Below are 26,267 nucleotides of genomic sequence, written 5' to 3'. Positions count from 1 at the left end.
TAACCTTTTTCTAGGAAACTTTCTAGATGAATGCTTTTTAGCCTTTGTCAGTACATGCTTTTGCAAGCTGTCTCTGTGGCGCAATCGGTTAGCGCATTCGGCTGTTAACCGAAAGGTTGGTGGTTCAATCCCAACCAGGGACGTAGTTGACCTTGTGATCAAATTTTGGTGATCTTTAAGTAGACAAGTCAAAATTTCAAACCACCTCTTATAGTGTAGGGTACCTGGCCTTCTCTGATGCAATCAGAGTCAGATTTGATTAAGTCATTTTATAAAAAACAGGAAGCACAATTTAGCATGGGGTTGCAGAGAAAAAAAATATGCAGGCAGAGAAATCCAATTGAGTGATTAATCAGCTCTCCATTTTATGGTTTTATTTTTATGCTAACACATTTGCTCTCTGAAAAGTGTCCACAAAGCCAAGTCTCTGATTAACACCTTTGTAGGAATGGTTTTTCACCTATTACTGATTAAAACTTGCTTCATTGGAAAGGCAGCAAGATGCATCCTCATTACAATGTCCACTGAAATAATACAGGTTGACACCAGGAAACATAAACCTCACTGCATCCTTGCTGCTTTCTCAAGTGGGAATCTGTTTAATGTGAAAACCAGGTGATATCTAATCAGCACACAGGTAAGAAGTTAAGAAAATTTTTCTTTAAGGGTGAAGATGTTTCTCACAAAATCGTTGCCCCAATGCATCATTGAAATTCAAGCTGGAAAGATGATTTTGAAATATCAATTGTACATTTTGCATTGCTCTTCTGGTGACAATGTAGCTTGTTTTTGTCAATTACCATTTCAGTAATAGGGTAAAGAAAATTAAGTGGATTTCTGATAGAAAACAATGCTGTCAATATACTATTAAAACAAATTAAAATGTTAAAAGTTATTGTACTTTAAGTAAAAATAAAAGAGTCAAAATATCAATTCCAGTTTTGGAAGAATTTAATTAACAAAAAAATAAGTGCACATAGCAGAGGATGGTTTCGATCCACCGACCTCGGGGTTATGGGCCCAGCACGCTTCTGCTGCGCCACGCTGCTGCTCATGTAAGTGTCAGAGATCCTGAAGTACTCACTCATCATGTGAAAGTACCAATGTGTTTCTTCGTTGGTCAATGGAAGAAAAATCTTGCAAAACTCTCCAGATTATTGCCTTTTTAACCTTTTTCTAGGAAACTTTCTAGATGAATGCTTTTTAGTCTTTGTCAGCACATGCTTTTGCAAGCTGTCTCTGTGGCGCAATCGGTTAGCGCATTCGGCTGTTAACCGAAAGGTTGGTGGTTCAATCCCACCGAGGGACGTAATTGACCTTGTGATCAAATTTTGGTGATCTTTAAGTAGACAAGTCAAAATTTCAAACCACCTCTTATGGTGTAGGGTACCTGGCCTTCTCTGATGCAATCAGAGTCATATTTGATTAAGTCATTTTATAAAAAACAGGAAGCACAATTTAGCATGGGGTTGCAGAGAAAAAAAATATGCAGGCAGAGAAATCCAATTGAGTGATTAATCAGCTCTCCATTTTATGGCTTTATTTTTATGCTAACACATTTGCTCTCTGAAAAGTGTCCACAAAGCCAAGTCTCTGATTAACACCTTTGTAGGAATGGTTTTTCACCTATTACTGATTAAAACTTGCTTCATTGGAAAGGCAGCAAGATGCATCCTCATTACAATGTCCACTGAAATAATACAGGTTGACACCAGGAAACATAAACCTCACTGCATCCTTGCTGCTTTCTCAAGTGGGAATCTGTTTAATGTGAAAACCAGGTGATATCTAATCAGCACACAGGTAAGAAGTTAAGAAAATCTTTCTTTAAGTGTGAAGATGTTTCTCACAAAATCGTTGCCCCAATGCATCATTGAAATTCAAGCTGGAAAGATGATTTTGAAATATCAATTGTACATTTTGCATTGCTCTTCTGGTGACAATGTAGCTTGTTTTTGTCAATTACCATTTCAGTAATAGGGTAAAGAAAATTAAGTTGATTTCTGAAAGAAAACAATGCTGTCAATATACTATTAAAACAAATTAAAATGTTAAAAGTTATTGTACTTTAAGTAAAAATAAAAGAGTCAAAATATCAATTCCAGTTTTGGAAGAATTTAATTAACAAAAAAATAAGTGCACATAGCAGAGGATGGTTTAGATCCACCGACCTCTGGGTTATGGGCCCAGCACGCTTCCGCTGCGCCACTCTGCTGCTCATGTAAGTGTCAGAGATCCTGAAGTACTCACTCATCATGTGAAAGTACCAATGTGTTTCTTCGTTGGTCAATGGAAGAAAAATCTTGCAAAACTCTCCAGATTATTGCCTTTTTAACCTTTTTCTAGGAAACTTTCTAGATGAATGCTTTTTAGCCTTTGTCAGTACATGCTTTTGCAAGCTGTCTCTGTGGCGCAATCGGTTAGCGCATTCGGCTGTTAACCGAAAGGTTGGTGGTTCAATCCCAACCAGGGACGTAATTGACCTTGTGATCAAATTTTGCTGATCTTTAAGTAGACAAGTCAAAATTTCAAACCACCTCTTATGGTGTAGGGTACCTGGCCTTCTCTGATGCAATCAGAGTCATATTTGTTTAAGTCATTTTATAAAAAAACAGGAAGCACAATTTAGCATGGGGTTGCAGAGAAAAAAAATTATGCAGGCAGAGAAATCCAATTGAGTGATTAATCAGCTCTCCATTTTATGGCTTTATTTTTATGCTAACACATTTGCTCTCTGAAAAGTGTAGACAAAGCCAAGTCTCTGATTAACACCTTTGTAGGAATGGTTTTTCACCTATTACTGATTAAAACTTGCTTCATTGGAAAGGCAGCAAGATGCATCCTCATTACAATGTCCACTGAAATAATACAGGTTGACACCAGGAAACATAAACCTCACTGCATCCTTGCTGCTTTCTCAAGTGGGAATCTGTTTAATGTGAAAACCAGGTGATATCTAATCAGCACACAGGTAAGAAGTTAAGAAAATCTTTCTTTAAGGGTGAAGATGTTTCTCACAAAATCGTTGCCCCAATGCATCATTGAAATTCAAGATGGAAAGATGATTTTGAAATATCAATTGTACATTTTGCATTGCTCATCTGGTGACAATGTAGCTTGTTTTTGTCAATTACCATTTCAGTAATAGGGTAATGAAAATTAAGTGGATTTCTGAAAGAAAACAATGCTGTCAATATACTATTAAAACAAATTAAAATGTTAAAAGTTATTGTACTTTAAGTAAAAATAAAAGAGTCAAAATATCAATTCCAGTTTTGGAAGAATTTAATTAACAAAAAAATAAGTGCACATAGCAGAGGATGGTTTTGATCCACCGAACTCTTGGTTATGGGCCCAGCACGCTTCCGCTGCGCCACTCTGCTGCTCATGTAAGTGTCAGAGATCCTGAAGTACTCACTCATCATGTGAAAGTACCAATGTGTTTCTTCGTTGGTCAATGGAAGAAAAATCTTGCAAAACTCTCCAGATTATTGCCTTTTTAACCTTTTTCTAGGAAACTTTCTAGATGAATGCTTTTTAGCCTTTGTCAGTACATGCTTTTGCAAGTTGTCTCTGTGGTGCAATCGGTTAGCGCATTCGGCTATTAACCGAAAGGCTGGTGGTACAATACCACCCAGGGACGTAATTGACCTTGTGATCAAATTTTGCTGATCTTTAAGTAGACAAGTCAAAATTTCAAACCACCTCTTATAGTGTAGGGTACCTGGCCTTCTCTGAAGCAATCAGAGTCAGATTTGATTAAGTCATTTTATAAAAAACAGGAAGCACAATTTAGCATGGGGTTGCAGAGAAAAAAAAATATGCAGGCAGAGAAATCCAATTGAGTGATTAATCAGCTCTCCATTTTATGGTTTTATTTTTATGCTAACACATTTGCTCTCTGAAAAGTGTCCACAAAGCCAAGTCTCTGATTAACACCTTTGTAGGAATGGTTTTTCACCTATTACTGATTAAAACTTGCTTCATTGGAAAGGCAGCAAGATGCATCCTCATTACAATGTCCACTGAAATAATACAGGTTGACACCAGGAAACATAAACCTCACTGCATCCTTGCTGCTTTCTCAAGTGGGAATCTGTTTAATGTGAAAACCAGGTGATATCTAATCAGCACACAGGTAAGAAGTTAAGAAAATCTTTCTTTAAGGGTGAAGATGTTTCTCACAAAATCGTTGCCCCAATGCATCATTGAAATTCAAGATGGAAAGATGATTTTGAAATATCAATTGTACATTTTGCATTGCTCATCTGGTGACAATGTAGCTTGTTTTTGTCAATTACCATTTCAGTAATAGGGTAAAGAAAATTAAGTGGATTTCTGAAAGAAAACAATGCTGTCAATATACTATTAAAACAAATTAAAATGTTAAAAGTTATTGTACTTTAAGTAAAAATAAAAGAGTCAAAATATCAATTCCAGTTTTGGAAGAATTTAATTAACAAAAAAATAAGTGCACATAGCAGAGGATGGTTTTGATCCACCGAACTCTGGGTTATGGGCTCAGCACGCTTCCGCTGCGCCACTCTGCTGCTCATGTAAGTGTCAGAGATCCTGAAGTACTCACTCATCATGTGAAAGTACCAATGTGTTTCTTCGTTGGTCAATGGAAGAAAAATCTTGCAAAACTCTCCAGATTATTGCCTTTTTAACCTTTTTCTAGGAAACTTTCTAGATGAATGCTTTTTAGCCTTTGTCAGTACATGCTTTTGCAAGTTGTCTCTGTGGTGCAATCGGTTAGCGCATTCGGCTATTAACCGAAAGGCTGGTGGTACAATACCACCCAGGGACGTAATTGACCTTGTGATCAAATTTTGCTGATCTTTAAGTAGACAAGTCAAAATTTCAAACCACCTCTTATAGTGTAGGGTACCTGGCCTTCTCTGATGCAATCAGAGTCAGATTTGATTAAGTCATTTTATAAAAAACAGGAAGCACAATTTAGCATGGGGTTGCAGAGAAAAAAAAATATGCAGGCAGAGAAATCCAATTGAGTGATTAATCAGCTCTCCATTTTATGGTTTTATTTTTATGCTAACACATTTGCTCTCTGAAAAGTGTCCACAAAGCCAAGTCTCTGATTAACACCTTTGTAGGAATGGTTTTTCACCTATTACTGATTAAAACTTGCTTCATTGGAAAGGCAGCAAGATGCATCCTCATTACAATGTCCACTGAAATAATACAGGTTGACACCAGGAAACATAAACCTCACTGCATTCTTGCTGCTTTCTCAAGTGGGAATCTGTTTAATGTGAAAACCAGGTGATATCTAATCAGCACACAGGTAAGAAGTTAAGAAAATCTTTCTTTAAGTGTGAAGATGTTTCTCACAAAATCGTTGCCCCAATGCATCATTGAAATTCAAGCTGGAAAGATGATTTTGAAATATCAATTGTACATTTTGCATTGCTCTTCTGGTGACAATGTAGCTTGTTTTTGTCAATTACCATTTCAGTAATAGGGTAAAGAAAATTAAGTTGATTTCTGAAAGAAAACAATGCTGTCAATATACTATTAAAACAAATTAAAATGTTAAAAGTTATTGTACTTTAAGTAAAAATAAAAGAGTCAAAATATCAATTCCAGTTTTGGAAGAATTTAATTAACAAAAAAATAAGTGCACATAGCAGAGGATGGTTTCGATCCACCGACCTCTGGGTTATGGGCCCAGCACGCTTCCGCTGCGCCACTCTGCTGCTCATGTAAGTGTCAGAGATCCTGAAGTACTCACTCATCATGTGAAAGTACCAATGTGTTTCTTCGTTGGTCAATGGAAGAAAAATCTTGCAAAACTCTCCAGATTATTGCCTTTTTAACCTTTTTCTAGGAAACTTTCTAGATGAATGCTTTTTAGCCTTTGTCAGTACATACTTTTGCAAGCTGTCTCTGTGGCGCAATCGGTTAGCGCATTCGGCTGTTAACCGAAAGGTTGGTGGTTCAATCCCAACCAGGGACGTAATTGACCTTGTGATCAAATTTTGCTGATCTTTAAGTAGACAAGTCAAAATTTCAAACCACCTCTTATGGTGTAGGGTACCTGGCCTTCTCTGATGCAATCAGAGTCATATTTGTTTAAGTCATTTTATAAAAAAACAGGAAGCACAATTTAGCATGGGGTTGCAGAGAAAAAAAATTATGCAGGCAGAGAAATCCAATTGAGTGATTAATCAGCTCTCCATTTTATGGCTTTATTTTTATGCTAACACATTTGCTCTCTGAAAAGTGTAGACAAAGCCAAGTCTCTGATTAACACCTTTGTAGGAATGGTTTTTCACCTATTACTGATTAAAACTTGCTTCATTGGAAAGGCAGCAAGATGCATCCTCATTACAATGTCCACTGAAATAATACAGGTTGACACCAGGAAACATAAACCTCACTGCATCCTTGCTGCTTTCTCAAGTGGGAATCTGTTTAATGTGAAAACCAGGTGATATCTAATCAGCACACAGGTAAGAAGTTAAGAAAATCTTTCTTTAAGGGTGAAGATGTTTCTCACAAAATCGTTGCCCCAATGCATCATTGAAATTCAAGATGGAAAGATGATTTTGAAATATCAATTGTACATTTTGCATTGCTCATCTGGTGACAATGTAGCTTGTTTTTGTCAATTACCATTTCAGTAATAGGGTAATGAAAATTAAGTGGATTTCTGAAAGAAAACAATGCTGTCAATATACTATTAAAACAAATTAAAATGTTAAAAGTTATTGTACTTTAAGTAAAAATAAAAGAGTCAAAATATCAATTCCAGTTTTGGAAGAATTTAATTAACAAAAAAATAAGTGCACATAGCAGAGGATGGTTTTGATCCACCGAACTCTTGGTTATGGGCCCAGCACGCTTCCGCTGCGCCACTCTGCTGCTCATGTAAGTGTCAGAGATCCTGAAGTACTCACTCATCATGTGAAAGTACCAATGTGTTTCTTCGTTGGTCAATGGAAGAAAAATCTTGCAAAACTCTCCAGATTATTGCCTTTTTAACCTTTTTCTAGGAAACTTTCTAGATGAATGCTTTTTAGCCTTTGTCAGTACATGCTTTTGCAAGTTGTCTCTGTGGTGCAATCGGTTAGCGCATTCGGCTATTAACCGAAAGGCTGGTGGTACAATACCACCCAGGGACGTAATTGACCTTGTGATCAAATTTTGCTGATCTTTAAGTAGACAAGTCAAAATTTCAAACCACCTCTTATAGTGTAGGGTACCTGGCCTTCTCTGATGCAATCAGAGTCAGATTTGATTAAGTCATTTTATAAAAAACAGGAAGCACAATTTAGCATGGGGTTGCAGAGAAAAAAAAATATGCAGGCAGAGAAATCCAATTGAGTGATTAATCAGCTCTCCATTTTATGGTTTTATTTTTATGCTAACACATTTGCTCTCTGAAAAGTGTCCACAAAGCCAAGTCTCTGATTAACACCTTTGTAGGAATGGTTTTTCACCTATTACTGATTAAAACTTGCTTCATTGGAAAGGCAGCAAGATGCATCCTCATTACAATGTCCACTGAAATAATACAGGTTGACACCAGGAAACATAAACCTCACTGCATCCTTGCTGCTTTCTCAAGTGGGAATCTGTTTAATGTGAAAACCAGGTGATATCTAATCAGCACACAGGTAAGAAGTTAAGAAAATCTTTCTTTAAGGGTGAAGATGTTTCTCACAAAATCGTTGCCCCAATGCATCATTGAAATTCAAGATGGAAAGATGATTTTGAAATATCAATTGTACATTTTGCATTGCTCATCTGGTGACAATGTAGCTTGTTTTTGTCAATTACCATTTCAGTAATAGGGTAAAGAAAATTAAGTGGATTTCTGAAAGAAAACAATGCTGTCAATATACTATTAAAACAAATTAAAATGTTAAAAGTTATTGTACTTTAAGTAAAAATAAAAGAGTCAAAATATCAATTCCAGTTTTGGAAGAATTTAATTAACAAAAAAATAAGTGCACATAGCAGAGGATGGTTTTGATCCACCGAACTCTGGGTTATGGGCTCAGCACGCTTCCGCTGCGCCACTCTGCTGCTCATGTAAGTGTCAGAGATCCTGAAGTACTCACTCATCATGTGAAAGTACCAATGTGTTTCTTCGTTGGTCAATGGAAGAAAAATCTTGCAAAACTCTCCAGATTATTGCCTTTTTAACCTTTTTCTAGGAAACTTTCTAGATGAATGCTTTTTAGCCTTTGTCAGTACATGCTTTTGCAAGTTGTCTCTGTGGTGCAATCGGTTAGCGCATTCGGCTATTAACCGAAAGGCTGGTGGTACAATACCACCCAGGGACGTAATTGACCTTGTGATCAAATTTTGCTGATCTTTAAGTAGACAAGTCAAAATTTCAAACCACCTCTTATAGTGTAGGGTACCTGGCCTTCTCTGATGCAATCAGAGTCAGATTTGATTAAGTCATTTTATAAAAAACAGGAAGCACAATTTAGCATGGGGTTGCAGAGAAAAAAAAATATGCAGGCAGAGAAATCCAATTGAGTGATTAATCAGCTCTCCATTTTATGGTTTTATTTTTATGCTAACACATTTGCTCTCTGAAAAGTGTCCACAAAGCCAAGTCTCTGATTAACACCTTTGTAGGAATGGTTTTTCACCTATTACTGATTAAAACTTGCTTCATTGGAAAGGCAGCAAGATGCATCCTCATTACAATGTCCACTGAAATAATACAGGTTGACACCAGGAAACATAAACCTCACTGCATTCTTGCTGCTTTCTCAAGTGGGAATCTGTTTAATGTGAAAACCAGGTGATATCTAATCAGCACACAGGTAAGAAGTTAAGAAAATCTTTCTTTAAGTGTGAAGATGTTTCTCACAAAATCGTTGCCCCAATGCATCATTGAAATTCAAGCTGGAAAGATGATTTTGAAATATCAATTGTACATTTTGCATTGCTCTTCTGGTGACAATGTAGCTTGTTTTTGTCAATTACCATTTCAGTAATAGGGTAAAGAAAATTAAGTTGATTTCTGAAAGAAAACAATGCTGTCAATATACTATTAAAACAAATTAAAATGTTAAAAGTTATTGTACTTTAAGTAAAAATAAAAGAGTCAAAATATCAATTCCAGTTTTGGAAGAATTTAATTAACAAAAAAATAAGTGCACATAGCAGAGGATGGTTTCGATCCACCGACCTCTGGGTTATGGGCCCAGCACGCTTCCGCTGCGCCACTCTGCTGCTCATGTAAGTGTCAGAGATCCTGAAGTACTCACTCATCATGTGAAAGTACCAATGTGTTTCTTCGTTGGTCAATGGAAGAAAAATCTTGCAAAACTCTCCAGATTATTGCCTTTTTAACCTTTTTCTAGGAAACTTTCTAGATGAATGCTTTTTAGCCTTTGTCAGTACATACTTTTGCAAGCTGTCTCTGTGGCGCAATCGGTTAGCGCATTCGGCTGTTAACCGAAAGGTTGGTGGTTCAATCCCAACCAGGGACGTAATTGACCTTGTGATCAAATTTTGCTGATCTTTAAGTAGACAAGTCAAAATTTCAAACCACCTCTTATGGTGTAGGGTACCTGGCCTTCTCTGATGCAATCAGAGTCATATTTGTTTAAGTCATTTTATAAAAAAACAGGAAGCACAATTTAGCATGGGGTTGCAGAGAAAAAAAATTATGCAGGCAGAGAAATCCAATTGAGTGATTAATCAGCTCTCCATTTTATGGCTTTATTTTTATGCTAACACATTTGCTCTCTGAAAAGTGTCCACAAAGCCAAGTCTCTGATTAACACCTTTGTAGGAATGGTTTTTCACCTATTACTGATTAAAACTTGCTTCATTGGAAAGGCAGCAAGATGCATCCTCATTACAATGTCCACTGAAATAATACAGGTTGACACCAGGAAACATAAACCTCACTGCATCCTTGCTGCTTTCTCAAGTGGGAATCTGTTTAATGTGAAAACCAGGTGATATCTAATCAGCACACAGGTAAGAAGTTAAGAAAATCTTTCTTTAAGGGTGAAGATGTTTTTCACAAAATCGTTGCCCCAATGCATCATTGAAATTCAAGATGGAAAGATGATTTTGAAATATCAATTGTACATTTTGCATTGCTCATCTGGTGACAATGTAGCTTGTTTTTGTCAATTACCATTTCAGTAATAGGGTAATGAAAATTAAGTGGATTTCTGAAAGAAAACAATGCTGTCAATATACTATTAAAACAAATTAAAATGTTAAAAGTTATTGTACTTTAAGTAAAAATAAAAGAGTCAAAATATCAATTCCAGTTTTGGAAGAATTTAATTAACAAAAAAATAAGTGCACATAGCAGAGGATGGTTTTGATCCACCGAACTCTTGGTTATGGGCCCAGCACGCTTCCGCTGCGCCACTCTGCTGCTCATGTAAGTGTCAGAGATCCTGAAGTACTCACTCATCATGTGAAAGTACCAATGTGTTTCTTCGTTGGTCAATGGAAGAAAAATCTTGCAAAACTCTCCAGATTATTGCCTTTTTAACCTTTTTCTAGGAAACTTTCTAGATGAATGCTTTTTAGCCTTTGTCAGTACATGCTTTTGCAAGTTGTCTCTGTGGTGCAATCGGTTAGCGCATTCGGCTATTAACCGAAAGGCTGGTGGTACAATACCACCCAGGGACGTAATTGACCTTGTGATCAAATTTTGCTGATCTTTAAGTAGACAAGTCAAAATTTCAAACCACCTCTTATAGTGTAGGGTACCTGGCCTTCTCTGATGCAATCAGAGTCAGATTTGATTAAGTCATTTTATAAAAAACAGGAAGCACAATTTAGCATGGGGTTGCAGAGAAAAAAAAATATGCAGGCAGAGAAATCCAATTGAGTGATTAATCAGCTCTCCATTTTATGGTTTTATTTTTATGCTAACACATTTGCTCTCTGAAAAGTGTCCACAAAGCCAAGTCTCTGATTAACACCTTTGTAGGAATGGTTTTTCACCTATTACTGATTAAAACTTGCTTCATTGGAAAGGCAGCAAGATGCATCCTCATTACAATGTCCACTGAAATAATACAGGTTGACACCAGGAAACATAAACCTCACTGCATCCTTGCTGCTTTCTCAAGTGGGAATCTGTTTAATGTGAAAACCAGGTGATATCTAATCAGCACACAGGTAAGAAGTTAAGAAAATCTTTCTTTAAGGGTGAAGATGTTTCTCACAAAATCGTTGCCCCAATGCATCATTGAAATTCAAGATGGAAAGATGATTTTGAAATATCAATTGTACATTTTGCATTGCTCATCTGGTGACAATGTAGCTTGTTTTTGTCAATTACCATTTCAGTAATAGGGTAAAGAAAATTAAGTGGATTTCTGAAAGAAAACAATGCTGTCAATATACTATTAAAACAAATTAAAATGTTAAAAGTTATTGTACTTTAAGTAAAAATAAAAGAGTCAAAATATCAATTCCAGTTTTGGAAGAATTTAATTAACAAAAAAATAAGTGCACATAGCAGAGGATGGTTTTGATCCACCGAACTCTGGGTTATGGGCCCAGCACGCTTCCGCTGCGCCACTCTGCTGCTCATGTAAGTGTCAGAGATCCTGAAGTACTCACTCATCATGTGAAAGTACCAATGTGTTTCTTCGTTGGTCAATGGAAGAAAAATCTTGCAAAACTCTCCAGATTATTGCCTTTTTAACCTTTTTCTAGGAAACTTTCTAGATGAATGCTTTTTAGCCTTTGTCAGTACATGCTTTTGCAAGTTGTCTCTGTGGTGCAATCGGTTAGCGCATTCGGCTATTAACCGAAAGGCTGGTGGTACAATACCACCCAGGGACGTAATTGACCTTGTGATCAAATTTTGCTGATCTTTAAGTAGACAAGTCAAAATTTCAAACCACCTCTTATAGTGTAGGGTACCTGGCCTTCTCTGATGCAATCAGAGTCAGATTTGATTAAGTCATTTTATAAAAAACAGGAAGCACAATTTAGCATGGGGTTGCAGAGAAAAAAAAATATGCAGGCAGAGAAATCCAATTGAGTGATTAATCAGCTCTCCATTTTATGGTTTTATTTTTATGCTAACACATTTGCTCTCTGAAAAGTGTCCACAAAGCCAAGTCTCTGATTAACACCTTTGTAGGAATGGTTTTTCACCTATTACTGATTAAAACTTGCTTCATTGGAAAGGCAGCAAGATGCATCCTCATTACAATGTCCACTGAAATAATACAGGTTGACACCAGGAAACATAAACCTCACTGCATCCTTGCTGCTTTCTCAAGTGGGAATCTGTTTAATGTGAAAACCAGGTGATATCTAATCAGCACACAGGTAAGAAGTTAAGAAAATCTTTCTTTAAGTGTGAAGATGTTTCTCACAAAATCGTTGCCCCAATGCATCATTGAAATTCAAGCTGGAAAGATGATTTTGAAATATCAATTGTACATTTTGCATTGCTCTTCTGGTGACAATGTAGCTTGTTTTTGTCAATTACCATTTCAGTAATAGGGTAAAGAAAATTAAGTTGATTTCTGAAAGAAAACAATGCTGTCAATATACTATTAAAACAAATTAAAATGTTAAAAGTTATTGTACTTTAAGTAAAAATAAAAGAGTCAAAATATCAATTCCAGTTTTGGAAGAATTTAATTAACAAAAAAATAAGTGCACATAGCAGAGGATGGTTTCGATCCACCGACCTCTGGGTTATGGGCCCAGCACGCTTCCGCTGCGCCACTCTGCTGCTCATGTAAGTGTCAGAGATCCTGAAGTACTCACTCATCATGTGAAAGTACCAATGTGTTTCTTCGTTGGTCAATGGAAGAAAAATCTTGCAAAACTCTCCAGATTATTGCCTTTTTAACCTTTTTCTAGGAAACTTTCTAGATGAATGCTTTTTAGCCTTTGTCAGTACATACTTTTGCAAGCTGTCTCTGTGGCGCAATCGGTTAGCGCATTCGGCTGTTAACCGAAAGGTTGGTGGTTCAATCCCAACCAGGGACGTAATTGACCTTGTGATCAAATTTTGCTGATCTTTAAGTAGACAAGTCAAAATTTCAAACCACCTCTTATGGTGTAGGGTACCTGGCCTTCTCTGATGCAATCAGAGTCATATTTGTTTAAGTCATTTTATAAAAAAACAGGAAGCACAATTTAGCATGGGGTTGCAGAGAAAAAAAATTATGCAGGCAGAGAAATCCAATTGAGTGATTAATCAGCTCTCCATTTTATGGCTTTATTTTTATGCTAACACATTTGCTCTCTGAAAAGTGTCCACAAAGCCAAGTCTCTGATTAACACCTTTGTAGGAATGGTTTTTCACCTATTACTGATTAAAACTTGCTTCATTGGAAAGGCAGCAAGATGCATCCTCATTACAATGTCCACTGAAATAATACAGGTTGACACCAGGAAACATAAACCTCACTGCATCCTTGCTGCTTTCTCAAGTGGGAATCTGTTTAATGTGAAAACCAGGTGATATCTAATCAGCACACAGGTAAGAAGTTAAGAAAATCTTTCTTTAAGGGTGAAGATGTTTCTCACAAAATCGTTGCCCCAATGCATCATTGAAATTCAAGATGGAAAGATGATTTTGAAATATCAATTGTACATTTTGCATTGCTCATCTGGTGACAATGTAGCTTGTTTTTGTCAATTACCATTTCAGTAATAGGGTAATGAAAATTAAGTGGATTTCTGAAAGAAAACAATGCTGTCAATATACTATTAAAACAAATTAAAATGTTAAAAGTTATTGTACTTTAAGTAAAAATAAAAGAGTCAAAATATCAATTCCAGTTTTGGAAGAATTTAATTAACAAAAAAATAAGTGCACATAGCAGAGGATGGTTTTGATCCACCGAACTCTTGGTTATGGGCCCAGCACGCTTCCGCTGCGCCACTCTGCTGCTCATGTAAGTGTCAGAGATCCTGAAGTACTCACTCATCATGTGAAAGTACCAATGTGTTTCTTCGTTGGTCAATGGAAGAAAAATCTTGCAAAACTCTCCAGATTATTGCCTTTTTAACCTTTTTCTAGGAAACTTTCTAGATGAATGCTTTTTAGCCTTTGTCAGCACATGCTTTTGCAAGCTGTCTCTGTGGCGCAATCAGTTAGCGCATTCGGCTGTTAACCGAAAGGTTGGTGGTTCAATCCCACCCAGGGACGTAATTGACCTTGTGATCAAATTTTGCTGATCTTTAAGTAGACAAGTCAAAATTTCAAACCACCTCTTATAGTGTAGGGTACCTGGCCTTCTCTGATGCAATAAGAGTCAGATTTGATTAAGTCATTTTATAAAAAACAGGAAGCACAATTTAGCATGGGGTTGCAGAGAAAAAAAATTATGCAGGCAGAGAAATCCAATTGAGTGATTAATCAGCTCTCCATTTTATGGCTTTATTTTTATGCTAACACATTTGCTCTCTGAAAAGGGTCCACAAAGCCAAGTCTCTGATTAACACCTTTGTAGGAATGGTTTTTCACCTATTACTGATTAAAACTTGCTTCATTGGAAAGGCAGCAAGATGCATCCTCATTACAATGTCCACTGAAATAATACAGGTTGACACCAGGAAACATAAACCCCACTGCATCCTTGCTGCTTTCTCAAGTGGGAATCTGTTTAATGTGAAAACCAGGTGATATCTAATCAGCACACAGGTAAGAAGTTAAGAAAATCTTTCTTTAAGTGTGAAGATGTTTCTCACAAAATCGTTGCCCCAATGCATCATTGAAATTCAAGCTGGAAAGATGATTTTGAAATATCAATTGTACATTTTGCATTGCTCTTCTGGTGACAATGTAGCTTGTTTTTGTCAATTACCATTTCAGTAATAGGGTAAAGAAAAGTAAGTGGATTTCTGAAAGAAAACAATGCTGTCAATATACTATTAAAACAAATTAAAATGTTAAAAGTTATTGTACTTTAAGTAAAAATAAAAGAGTCAAAATATCAATTCCAGTTTTGGAAGAATTTAATTAACAAAAAAATAAGTGCACATAGCAGAGGATGGTTTCGATCCACCAACTTCTGGGTTATGGGCCCAGCACGCTTCCGCTGCGCCACTCTGCTGCTCACGTAAGTGTCAGAGATCCTGAAGTACTCACTCATCATGTGAAAGTACCAATGTGTTTCTTCGTTGGTCAATGGAAGAAAAATCTTGCAAAACTCTCCAGATTATTGCCTTTTTAACCTTTTTCTAGGAAACTTTCTAGATGAATGCTTTTTAGCCTTTGTCAGTACATGCTTTTGCAAGTTGTCTCTGTGGTGCAATCGGTTAGCGCATTCGGCTGTTAACCGAAAGGCTGGTTGTTCAATACCACCCAGGGACGTAATTGACCTTGTGATCAAATTTTGCTGATCTTTAAGTAGACAAGTCAAAATTTCAAACCACCTCTTATAGTGTAGGGTACCTGGCCTTCTCTGATGCAATCAGAGTCAGATTTGATTAAGTCATTTTATAAAAAACAGGAAGCACAATTTAGCATGGGGTTGCAGAGAAAAAAAAATATGCAGGCAGAGAAATCCAATTGAGTGATTAATCAGCTCTCCATTTTATGGCTTTATTTTTATGCTAACACATTTGCTCTCTGAAAAGGGTCCACAAAGCCAAGTCTCTGATTAACACCTTTGTAGGAATGGTTTTTCACCTATTACTGATTAAAACTTGCTTCATTGGAAAGGCAGCAAGATGCATCCTCATTACAATGTCCACTGAAATAATACAGGTTGACACCAGGAAACATAAACCTCACTGCATCCTTGCTGCTTTCTCAAGTGGGAATCTGTTTAATGTGAAAACCAGGTGATATCTAATCAGCACACAGGTAAGAAGGTAAGAAAATCTTTCTTTAAGGGTGAAGATGTTTCTCACAAAATTGTTGCCCCAATGCATCATTGAAATTCAAGATGGAAAGATGATTTTGAAATATCAATTGTACATTTTGCATTGCTCTTCTGGTGACAATGTAGCTTGTTTTTGTCAATTACCATTTCAGTAATAGGGTAAAGAAAATTAAGTGGATTTCTGAAAGAAAACAATGCTGTCAATATACTATTAAAACAAATTAAAATGTTAAAAGTTATTGTACTTTTGGTAAAAATAAAAGAGTCTAAATATCAATTCCAGTTTTGGAAGAATTTAATTAACAAAAAAATAAGTGCACATAGCAGAGGATGGTTTTGATCCACCGACCTCGGGGTTATGGGCCCAGCACGCTTCCGCTGCGCCACTCTGCTGCTCATGTAAGTGTCCGAGATCCTGAAGTACTCACTCATCATGTGAAAGTACCAATGTGTTTCTTCGTTGGTCAATGGAAGAAAAATCTTGCAAAACTCTCCAGATTATTGCCTTTTTAACCTTTTTCTAGGAAACTTTCTAGATGAATGCTTTTTAGCCTTTGTCAGCACATGCTTTTGCAAGCTGTCTCTGTGGCGCAATCAGTTAGCGCATTCGGCTGTTAACTGAAAGGTTGGTGGTTCAATCCCACCCAGGGACGTAATTGACCTTGTGATCAAATTTTGCTGATCTTTAAGTAGACAAGTCAAAATTTCAAACCACCTCTTATAGTGTAGGGTACCTGGCCTTCTCTGATGCAATCAGAGTCATATTTGATTAAGTCATTTTATAAAAAAAAAGGAAGCACAATTTAGCATGGGGTTGCAGAGAAAAAAAATTATGCAGGCAGAGAAATCCAATTGAGTGATTAATCAGCTCTCCATTTTATGGCTTTATTTTTATGCTAACACATTTGCTCTCTGAAAAGTGTCCACAAAGCCAAGTCTCTGATTAACACCTTTGTAGGAATGGTTTTTCACCTATTACTGATTAAAACTTGCTTCATTGGAAAGGCAGCAAGATGCATCCTCATTACAATGTCCACTGAAATAATACAGGTTGACACCAGGAAACATAAACCTCACTGCATCCTTGCTGCTTTCTCAAGTGGGAATCTGTTTAATGTGAAAACCAGGTGATATCTAATCAGCACACAGGTAAGAAGTTAAGAAAATCTTTATTTAAGGGTGAAGATGTTTCTCACAAAATCGTTGCCCCAATGCATCATTGAAATTCAAGCTGGAAAGATGATTTTGAAATATCAATTGTACATTTTGCATTGCTCTTCTGGTGACAATGTAGCTTGTTTTTGTCAATTACCATTTCAGTAATAGGGTAAAGAAAATTAAGTGGATTTCTGAAAGAAAACAATGCTGTCAATATACTATTAAAACAAATTAAAATGTTAAAAGTTAATGTACTTTAAGTAAAAATAAAAGAGTGAAAATATCAATTCCAGTTTTGGAAGAATTTAATTAACAAAAAAATAAGTGCACATAGCAGAGGATGGTTTCGATCCACCGACCTCTGGGTTATGGGCTCAGCACGCTTCCGCTGCGCCACTCTGCTGCTCACGTAAGTGTCAGAGATCCTGAAGTACTCACTCATCATCTGAAAGTACCAATGTGTTTCTTCGTTGGTCAATGGAAGAAAAATCTTGCAAAACTCTCCAGATTATTGCCTTTTTAACCTTTTTCTAGGAAACTTTCTAGATGAATGCTTTTTAGCCTTTGTTAGTACATGCTTTTGCAAGTTGTCTCTGTGGTGCAATCGGTTAGCGCATTCGGCTGTTAACCGAAAGGCTGGTGGTTCAATACCACCCAGGGACGTAATTGACCTTGTGATCAAATTTTGCTGATCTTTAAGTAGACAAGTCAAAATTTCAAACCACCTCTTATAGTGTAGGGTACCTGGCCTTCTCTGATGCAATAAGAGTCAGATTTGATTAAGTCATTTTATAAAAAACAGGAAGCACAATTTAGCATGGGGTTGCAGAGAAAAAAAATTATGCAGGCAGAGAAATCCAATTGAGTGATTAATCAGCTCTCCATTTTATGGCTTTATTTTTATGCTAACACATTTGCTCTCTGAAAAGTGTCCACAAAGCCAAGTCTCTGATTAACACCTTTGTAGGAATGGTTTTTCACCTATTACTGATTAAAACTTGCTTCATTGGAAAGGCAGCAAGATGCATCCTCATTACAATGTCCACTGAAATAATACAGGTTGACACCAGGAAACATAAACCTCACTGCATCCTTGCTGCTTTCTCAAGTGGGAATCTGTTTAATGTGAAAACCAGGTGATATCTAATCAGCACACAGGTAAGAAGTTAAGAAAATCTTTCTTTAAGTGTGAAGATGTTTCTCACAAAATCGTTGCCCAAATGCATCATTGAAATTCAAGCTGGAAAGATGATTTTGAAATATCAATTGTACATTTTGCATTGCTCTTCTGGTGACAATGTAGCTTGTTTTTGTCAATTACCATTTCAGTAATAGGGTAAAGAAAATTAAGTGGATTTCTGAAAGAAAACAATGCTGTCAATATACTATTAAAACAAATTAAAATGTTAAAAGTTATTGTACTTTAAGTAAAAATAAAAGAGTCAAAATATCAATTCCAGTTTTGGAAGAATTTAATTAACAAAAAAATAAGTGCACATAGCAGAGGATGGTTTCGATCCACCGACCTCTGGGTTATGGGCCCAGCACGCTTCCACTGCGCCACTCTGCTGCTCATGTAAGTGTCAGAGATCCTGAAGTACTCACTCATCATGTGAAAGTACCAATGTGTTTCTTCGTTGGTCAATGGAAGAAAAATCTTGCAAAACTCTCCAGATTATTGCCTTTTTAACCTTTTTCTAGGAAACTTTCTAGATGAATGCTTTTTAGCCTTTGTCAGTACATGCTTTTGCAAGCTGTCTCTGTGGCGCAATCGGTTAGCGCATTTGGCTGTTAACCGAAAGGTTGGTGGTTCAATCCCAACCAGGGAAGTAATTGACCTTGTGATAAAATTTTGCTGATCTTTAAGTAGACAAGTCAAAATTTCAAACCACCTCTTATGGTGTAGGGTACCTGGCCTTCTCTGATGCAATCAGAGTCATATTTGTTTAAGTCATTTTATAAAAAACAAGAGAAGCACAATTTAGCATGGGGTTGTAGAGAAAAAAAAATTATGCAGGCAGAGAAATCCAATTGAGTGATTAATCAGCTCTCCATTTTATGGCTTTATTTTTATGCTAACACATTTGCTCTCTGAAAAGTGTCCACAAAGCCAAGTCTCTGATTAACACCTTTGTAGGAATGGTTTTTCACCTATTACTGATTAAAACTTGCTTCATTGAAAAGGCAGCAAGATGCATCCTCATTACAATGTCCACTGAAATAATACAGGTTGACACCAGGAAACATAAATCTCACTGCATCCTTGCTGCTTTCTCAAGTGGGAATCTGTTTAATGTGAAAACCAGGTGATATCTAATCAGCACACAGGTAAGAAGTTAAGAAAATCTTTCTTTAAGGGTGAAGATGTTTCTCACAAAATCGTTGCCCCAATGCATCATTGAAATTCAAGATGGAAAGATGATTTTGAAATATCAATTGTACATTTTGCATTGCTCATCTAGTGACAATGTAGCTTGTTATTGTCAATTACCATTTCAGTAATAGGGTAAAGAAAATTAAGTGGATTTCTGAAAGAAAACAATGCTGTCAATATACTATTAAAACAAATTAAAATGTTAAAAGTTATTGTTCTTTAAGTAAAAATAAAAGAGTCAAAATATCAATTCCAGTTTTGGAAGAATTTAATTAACAAAAAAATAAGTGCACATAGCAGAGGATGGTTTTGATCCACCGACCTCTGGGTTATGGGTCCAGCACGCTTCCGCTGCGCCACTCTGCAGCTTATGTAAGTGTCAGAGATCCTGAAGTACTCACTCATCATGTGAAAGTACCAATGTGTTTCTTCGTTGGTCAATGGAAGAAAAATCTTGCAAAACTCTCCAGATTATTGCCTTTTTAACCTTTTTCTAGGAAACTTTCTAGATGAATGCTTTTTAGCCTTTGTCAGTACATGCTTTTGCAAGCTGTCTCTGTGGCGCAATCGGTTAGCGCATTTGGCTGTTAACCGAAAGGTTGGTGGTTCAATCCCACCCAGGGACGTAATTGACCTTGTGATCAAATTTTGGTGATCTTTAAGTAGACAAGTCAAAATTTCAAACCACCTCTTATAGTGTAGGGTACCTAGCCTTCTCTGATGCAATCAGATTTGATTAAGTTTTTTTATAAAAAACAGGAAGCACAATTTAGCATGGGGTTGCAGAGAAAAAAAATTATGCAGGCAGAGAAATCCAATTGAGTGATTAATCAGCTCTCCATTTTATGGCTTTATTTTTATGCTAACACATTTGCTCTCTGAAAAGTGTCCACAAAGCCAAGTCTCTGATTAACACCTGTGTAGGAATGGTTTTTCACCTATTACTGATTAAAACTTGCTTCATTGGAAAGGCAGCAAGATGCATCCTCATTACAATGTCCACTGAAATAATACAGGTTGACACCAGGAAACATAAACCTCACTGCATCCTTGCTGCTTTCTCAAGTGGGAATCTGTTTAATGTGAAAACCAGGTGATATCTAATCAGCACACAGGTAAGAAGTTAAGAAAATCTTTCTTTAAGGGTGAAGATGTTTCTCACAAAATCGTTGCCCCAATGCATCATTGAAATTCAAGATGGAAAGATGATTTTGAAATATCAATTGTACATTTTGCATTGCTCTTCTGGTGACAATGTAGCTTGTTTTTGTCAATTACCATTTCAGTAATAGGGTAAAGAAAATTAAGTGGATTTCTGAAAGAAAACAATGCTGTCAATATACTATTAAAACAAATTAAAATGTTAAAAGTTATTGTACTTTAAGTAAAAATAAAAGAGTGAAAATATCAATTCCAGTTTTGGAAGAATTTAATTAACAAAAAAATAAGTGCACATAGCAGAGGATGGTTTCGATCCACCGACCTCTTGGTTATGGGCTCAGCACGCTTCCGCTGCGCCACTCTGCTGCTCACGTAAGTGTCAGAGATCCTGAAGTACTCACTCATCATCTGAAAGTACCAATGTGTTTCTTCGTTGGTCAATGGAAGAAAAATCTTGCAAAACTCTCCAGATTATTGCCTTTTTAACCTTTTTCTAGGAAACTTTCTAGATGAATGCTTTTTAGCCTTTGTTAGTACATGCGTTTGCAAGTTGTCTCTGTGGTGCAATCGGTTAGTGCATTCGGCTGTTAACCGAAAGGCTGGTGGTTCAATACCACCCAGGGACGTAATTGACCTTGTGATCAAATTTTGCTGATCTTTAAGTAGACAAGTCAAAATTTCAAACCACCTCTTATAGTGTAGGGTACCTGGCCTTCTCTGATGCAATAAGAGTCAGATTTGATTAAGTCATTTTATAAAAAACAGGAAGCACAATTTAGCATGGGGTTGCAGAGAAAAAAAATTATGCAGGCAGAGAAATCCAATTGAGTAATTAATCAGCTCTCCATTTTATGGCTTTATTTTTATGCTAACACATTTGCTCTCTGAAAAGTGTCCACAAAGCCAAGTCTCTGATTAACACCTTTGTAGGAATGGTTTTTCACCTATTACTGATTAAAACTTGCTTCATTGGAAAGGCAGCAAGATGCATCCTCATTACAATGTCCACTGAAATAATACAGGTTGACACCAGGAAACATAAACCTCACTGCATCCTTGCTGCTTTCTCAAGTGGGAATCTGTTTAATGTGAAAACCAGGTGATATCTAATCAGCACACAGGTAAGAAGTTAAGAAAATCTTTCTTTAAGTGTGAAGATGTTTCTCACAAAATCGTTGCCCCAATGCATCATTGAAATTCAAGCTGGAAAGATGATTTTGAAATATCAATTGTACATATTGCATTGCTCTTCTGGTGACAATGTAGCTTGTTTTTGTCAATTACCATTTCAGTAATAGGGTAAAGAAAATTAAGTGGATTTCTGAAAGAAAACAATGCTGTCAATATACTATTAAAACAAATTAAAATGTTAAAAGTTATTGTACTTTAAGTAAAAATAAAAGAGTCAAAATATCAATTCCAGTTTTGGAAGAATTTAATTAACAAAAAAATAAGTGCACATAGCAGAGGATGGTTTCGATCCACCGACCTCTGGGTTATGGGCCCAGCACGCTTCCGCTGCGCCACTCTGCTGCTCATGTAAGTGTCACAGATCCTGAAGTACTCACTCATCATGTGAAAGTACCAATGTGTTTCTTCGTTGGTCAATGGAAGAAAAATCTTGCAAAACTCTCCAGATTATTGCCTTTTTAACCTTTTTCTAGGAAACTTTCTAGATGAATGCTTTTTAGCCTTTGTCAGTACATGCTTTTGCAAGCTGTCTCTGTGGCGCAATCGGTTAGCGCATTCGGCTGTTAACCGAAAGGTTGGTGGTTCAATCCCACCCAGGGACGTAATTGACCTTGTGATCAAATTTTGGTGATCTTTAAGTAGACAAGTCAAAATTTCAAACCACCTCTTATAGTGTAGGGTACCTGGCCTTCTCTGATGCAATCAGATTTGATTAAGTTTTTTTTATAAAAAACAGGAAGCACAATTTAGTATGGGGTTGCAGAGAAAAAAAATTATGCAGGCAGAGAAATCCAATTGAGTGATTAATCAGCTCTCCATTTTATGGCTTTATTTTTATGCTAACACATTTGCTCTCTGAAAAGTGTCCACAAAGCCAAGTCTCTGATTAACACCTTTGTAGGAATGGTTTTTCACCTATTACTGATTAAAACTTGCTTCATTGGAAAGGCAGCAAGATGCATCCTCATTACAATGTCCACTGAAATAATACAGGTTGACACCAGGAAACATAAACCTCACTGCATCCTTGCTGCTTTCTCAAGTGGGAATCTGTTTAATGTGAAAACCAGGTGATATCTAATCAGCACACAGGTAAGAAGTTAAGAAAATCTTTCTTTAAGGGTGAAGATGTTTCTCACAAAATCGTTGCCCCAATGCATCATTGAAATTCAAGCTGGAAAGATGATTTTGAAATATCAATTGTACATTTTGCATTGCTCTTCTGGTGACAATGTAGCTTGTTTTTGTCAATTACCATTTCAGTAATAGGGTAAAGAAAATTAAGTGGATTTCTGAAAGAAAACAATGCTGTCAATATACTATTAAAACAAATTAAAATGTTAAAAGTTATTGTACTTTAAGTAAAAATAAAAGAGTCAAAATATCAATTCCAGTTTTGGAAGAATTTAATTAACAAAAAAATAAGTGCACATAGCAGAGGATGGTTTCGATCCACCGACCTCGGGGTTATGGGCCCAGCACGCTTCTGCTGCGCCACTCTGCTGCTCATGTAAGTGTCAGAGATCCTGAAGTACTCACTCATCATGTGAAAGTACCAATGTGTTTCTTCGTTGGTCAATGGAAGAAAAATCTTGCAAAACTCTCCAGATTATTGCCTTTTTAACCTTTTTCTAGGAAACTTTCTAGATGAATGCTTTTTAGCCTTTGTCAGCACATGCTTTTGCAAGCTGTCTCTGTGGCACAATCGGTTAGTGCATTCGGCTGTTAACCGAAAGGTTGGTGGTTCAATCCCACCGAGGGACGTAATTGACCTTGTGATCAAATTTTGGTGATCTTTAAGTAGACAAGTCAAAATTTCAAACCACCTCTTATGGTGTAGGGTACCTGGCCTTCTCTGATGCAATCAGAGTTATATTTGATTAAGTCATTTTATAAAAAACAGGAAGCACAATTTAGCATGGGGTTGCAGAGAAAAAAAATTATGCAGGCAGAGAAATCCAATTGAGTGATTAATCAGCTCTCCATTTTATGGCTTTATTTTTATGCTAACACATTTGCTCTCTGAAAAGTGTCCACAAAGCCAAGTCTCTGATTAACACCTTTGTAGGAATGGTTTTTCACCTATTACTGATTAAAACTTGCTTCATTGGAAAGGCAGCAAGATGCATCCTCATTACAATGTCCACTGAAATAATACAGGTTGACACCAGGAAACATAAACCTCACTGCATCCTTGCTGCTTTCTCAAGTGGGAATCTGTTTAATGTGAAAACCAGGTGATATCTAATCAGCACACAGGTAAGAAGTTAAGAAAATCTTTCTTTAAGGGTGAAGATGTTTCTCACAAAATCGTTGCCCTAATGCATCATTGAAATTCAAGCTGGAAAGATGATTTTGAAATATCAATTGTACATTTTGCATTGCTCTTCTGGTGACAATGTAGCTTGTTTTTGTCAATTACCATTTCAGTAATAGGGTAAAGAAAATTAAGTGGATTTCTGAAAGAAAACAATGCTGTCAATATACTATTAAAACAAATTAAAATGTTAAAAGTTATTGTACTTTAAGTAAAAATAAAAGAGTCAAAATATCAATTCCAGTTTTGGAAGAATTTAATTAACAAAAAAATAAGTGCACATAGCAGAGGATGGTTTCGATCCACCAACCTCTGGGTTATAGGCCCAGCACGCTTCCGCTGCGCCACTCTGCTGCTCACGCAAGTGTCAGAGTTCCTGAAGTACTCACTCATCATGTGAAAGTACCAATGTGTTTCTTCGTTGGTCAATGGAAGAAAAATCTTGCAAAACTCTCCAGATTATTGCCTTTTTAACCTTTTTCTAGGAAACTTTCTAGATGAATGCTTTTTAGCCTTTGTCAGCACATGCTTTTGCAAGCTGTCTCTGTGGCGCAGTCGGTTAGCGCATTCGGCTGTTAACCGGAAGGTTGGTGGTTCAATCCCACCCAGGGACGTAATTGACCTTGTGATCAAATTTTGGTGATCTTTAAGTAGACAAGTCAAAATTTCAAACCACCTCTTATGGTGTAGGGTACCTGGCCTTCTCTGATGCAATCAGAGTTATATTTGATTAAGTCATTTTATAAAAAACAGGAAGCACAATTTAGCATGGGGTTGCAGAGAAAAAAAAATATGCAGGCAGAGAAATCCAATTGAGTGATTAATCAGCTCTCCATTTTATGGCTTTATTTTTATGCTAACACATTTGCTCTCTGAAAAGTGTCCACAAAGCCAAGTCTCTGATTAACACCTTTGTAGGAATGGTTTTTCACCTATTACTGATTAAAACTTGCTTCATTGGAAAGGCAGCAAGATGCATCCTCATTACAATGTCCACTGAAATAATACAGGTTGACACCAGGAAACATAAACCTCACTGCATCCTTGCTGCTTTCTCAAGTGGGAATCTGTTTAATGTGAAAACCAGGTGATATCTAATCAGCACACAGGTAAGAAGTTAAGAAAATCTTTCTTTAAGGGTGAAGATGTTTCTCACAAAATCGTTGCCCTAATGCATCATTGAAATTCAAGCTGGAAAGATGATTTTGAAATATCAATTGTACATTTTGCATTGCTCTTCTGGTGACAATGTAGCTTGTTTTTGTCAATTACCATTTCAGTAATAGGGTAAAGAAAATTAAGTGGATTTCTGAAAGAAAACAATGCTGTCAATATACTATTAAAACAAATTAAAATGTTAAAAGTTATTGTACTTTAAGTAAAAATAAAAGAGTCAAAATATCAATTCCAGTTTTGGAAGAATTTAATTAACAAAAAAATAAGTGCACATAGCAGAGGATGGTTTCGATCCACCAACCTCTGGGTTATGGGCCCAGCACGCTTCCGCTGCGCCACTCTGCTGCTCACGTAAGTGTCAGAGTTCCTGAAGTACTCACTCATCATGTGAAAGTACCAATGTGTTTCTTCGTTGGTCAATGGAAGAAAAATCTTGCAAAACTCTCCAGATTATTGCCTTTTTAACCTTTTTCTAGGAAACTTTCTAGATGAATGCTTTTTAGCCTTTGTCAGTACATGCTTTTGCAAGTTGTCTCTGTGGTGCAATCGGTTAGCGCATTCGGCTGTTAACCGAAAGGCTGGTTGTTCAATACCACCCAGGGACGTAATTGACCTTGTGATCAAATTTTGCTGATCTTTAAGTAGACAAGTCAAAATTTCAAACCACCTCTTATAGTGTAGGGTACCTGGCCTTCTCTGATGCAATCAGAGTCATATTTGATTAAGTCATTTAAAAAAAAACAGGAAGCACAATTTAGCATGGGGTTGCAGAGAAAAAAAATATGCAGGCAGAGAAATCCAATTGAGTGATTAATCAGCTCTCCATTTTATGGCTTTATTTTTATGCTAACACATTTGCTCTCTGAAAAGTGTCCACAAAGCCAAGTCTCTGATTAACACCTTTGTAGGAATGGTTTTTCACCTATTACTGATTAAAACTTGCTTCATTGGAAAGGCAGCAAGATGCATCCTCATTACAATGTCCACTGAAATAATACAGGTTGACACCAGGAAACATAAACCTCACTGCATCCTTGCTGCTTTCTCAAGTGGGAATCTG

At 36.6% G+C, this 26,267-nt stretch overlaps 13 non-coding genes across 13 annotated transcripts; 12 read left to right on the top strand and 1 right to left on the bottom strand.

Moving 5' to 3' along the window:
- The first annotated feature begins 69 nt into the window (after positions 1 to 69).
- Positions 70 to 143, top strand: TRNAN-GUU (transfer RNA asparagine (anticodon GUU)). Its single transcript has one exon. It is a non-coding gene; the product is annotated as a tRNA-Asn (tRNA).
- A 1,092-nt stretch (positions 144 to 1,235) lies between these two features.
- Positions 1,236 to 1,309, top strand: TRNAN-GUU (transfer RNA asparagine (anticodon GUU)). Its single transcript has one exon. It is a non-coding gene; the product is annotated as a tRNA-Asn (tRNA).
- Positions 1,310 to 2,401: 1,092 nt separating this feature from the next.
- TRNAN-GUU (transfer RNA asparagine (anticodon GUU)) lies at positions 2,402 to 2,475 on the top strand. Its single transcript has one exon. It is a non-coding gene; the product is annotated as a tRNA-Asn (tRNA).
- Positions 2,476 to 5,903: 3,428 nt separating this feature from the next.
- On the top strand, positions 5,904 to 5,977 carry TRNAN-GUU (transfer RNA asparagine (anticodon GUU)). Its single transcript has one exon. It is a non-coding gene; the product is annotated as a tRNA-Asn (tRNA).
- Positions 5,978 to 9,405: 3,428 nt separating this feature from the next.
- On the top strand, positions 9,406 to 9,479 carry TRNAN-GUU (transfer RNA asparagine (anticodon GUU)). The gene has a single exon. It is a non-coding gene; the product is annotated as a tRNA-Asn (tRNA).
- Positions 9,480 to 12,907: 3,428 nt separating this feature from the next.
- Positions 12,908 to 12,981, top strand: TRNAN-GUU (transfer RNA asparagine (anticodon GUU)). Its single transcript has one exon. It is a non-coding gene; the product is annotated as a tRNA-Asn (tRNA).
- Positions 12,982 to 14,075: 1,094 nt separating this feature from the next.
- TRNAN-GUU (transfer RNA asparagine (anticodon GUU)) lies at positions 14,076 to 14,149 on the top strand. The gene has a single exon. It is a non-coding gene; the product is annotated as a tRNA-Asn (tRNA).
- A 3,428-nt stretch (positions 14,150 to 17,577) lies between these two features.
- TRNAN-GUU (transfer RNA asparagine (anticodon GUU)) lies at positions 17,578 to 17,651 on the top strand. The gene has a single exon. It is a non-coding gene; the product is annotated as a tRNA-Asn (tRNA).
- Positions 17,652 to 18,486: 835 nt separating this feature from the next.
- On the bottom strand, positions 18,487 to 18,558 carry TRNAM-CAU (transfer RNA methionine (anticodon CAU)). The gene has a single exon. It is a non-coding gene; the product is annotated as a tRNA-Met (tRNA).
- A 1,356-nt stretch (positions 18,559 to 19,914) lies between these two features.
- On the top strand, positions 19,915 to 19,988 carry TRNAN-GUU (transfer RNA asparagine (anticodon GUU)). The gene has a single exon. It is a non-coding gene; the product is annotated as a tRNA-Asn (tRNA).
- Positions 19,989 to 22,242: 2,254 nt separating this feature from the next.
- TRNAN-GUU (transfer RNA asparagine (anticodon GUU)) lies at positions 22,243 to 22,316 on the top strand. The gene has a single exon. It is a non-coding gene; the product is annotated as a tRNA-Asn (tRNA).
- Positions 22,317 to 23,404: 1,088 nt separating this feature from the next.
- On the top strand, positions 23,405 to 23,478 carry TRNAN-GUU (transfer RNA asparagine (anticodon GUU)). Its single transcript has one exon. It is a non-coding gene; the product is annotated as a tRNA-Asn (tRNA).
- Positions 23,479 to 24,571: 1,093 nt separating this feature from the next.
- Positions 24,572 to 24,645, top strand: TRNAN-GUU (transfer RNA asparagine (anticodon GUU)). Its single transcript has one exon. It is a non-coding gene; the product is annotated as a tRNA-Asn (tRNA).
- The last annotated feature ends 1,622 nt before the right edge of the window (positions 24,646 to 26,267 follow it).

The sequence above is a fragment of the Pseudophryne corroboree genome, chromosome 4 (assembly GCF_028390025.1).
Source record: "Pseudophryne corroboree isolate aPseCor3 chromosome 4, aPseCor3.hap2, whole genome shotgun sequence".
In the NCBI taxonomy this organism is placed as follows: domain Eukaryota; kingdom Metazoa; phylum Chordata; class Amphibia; order Anura; family Myobatrachidae; genus Pseudophryne; species Pseudophryne corroboree.
The sequence above is the reverse complement of the archived record's forward strand: the minus strand, read 5'-3'. Positions and strand labels throughout refer to the sequence as shown.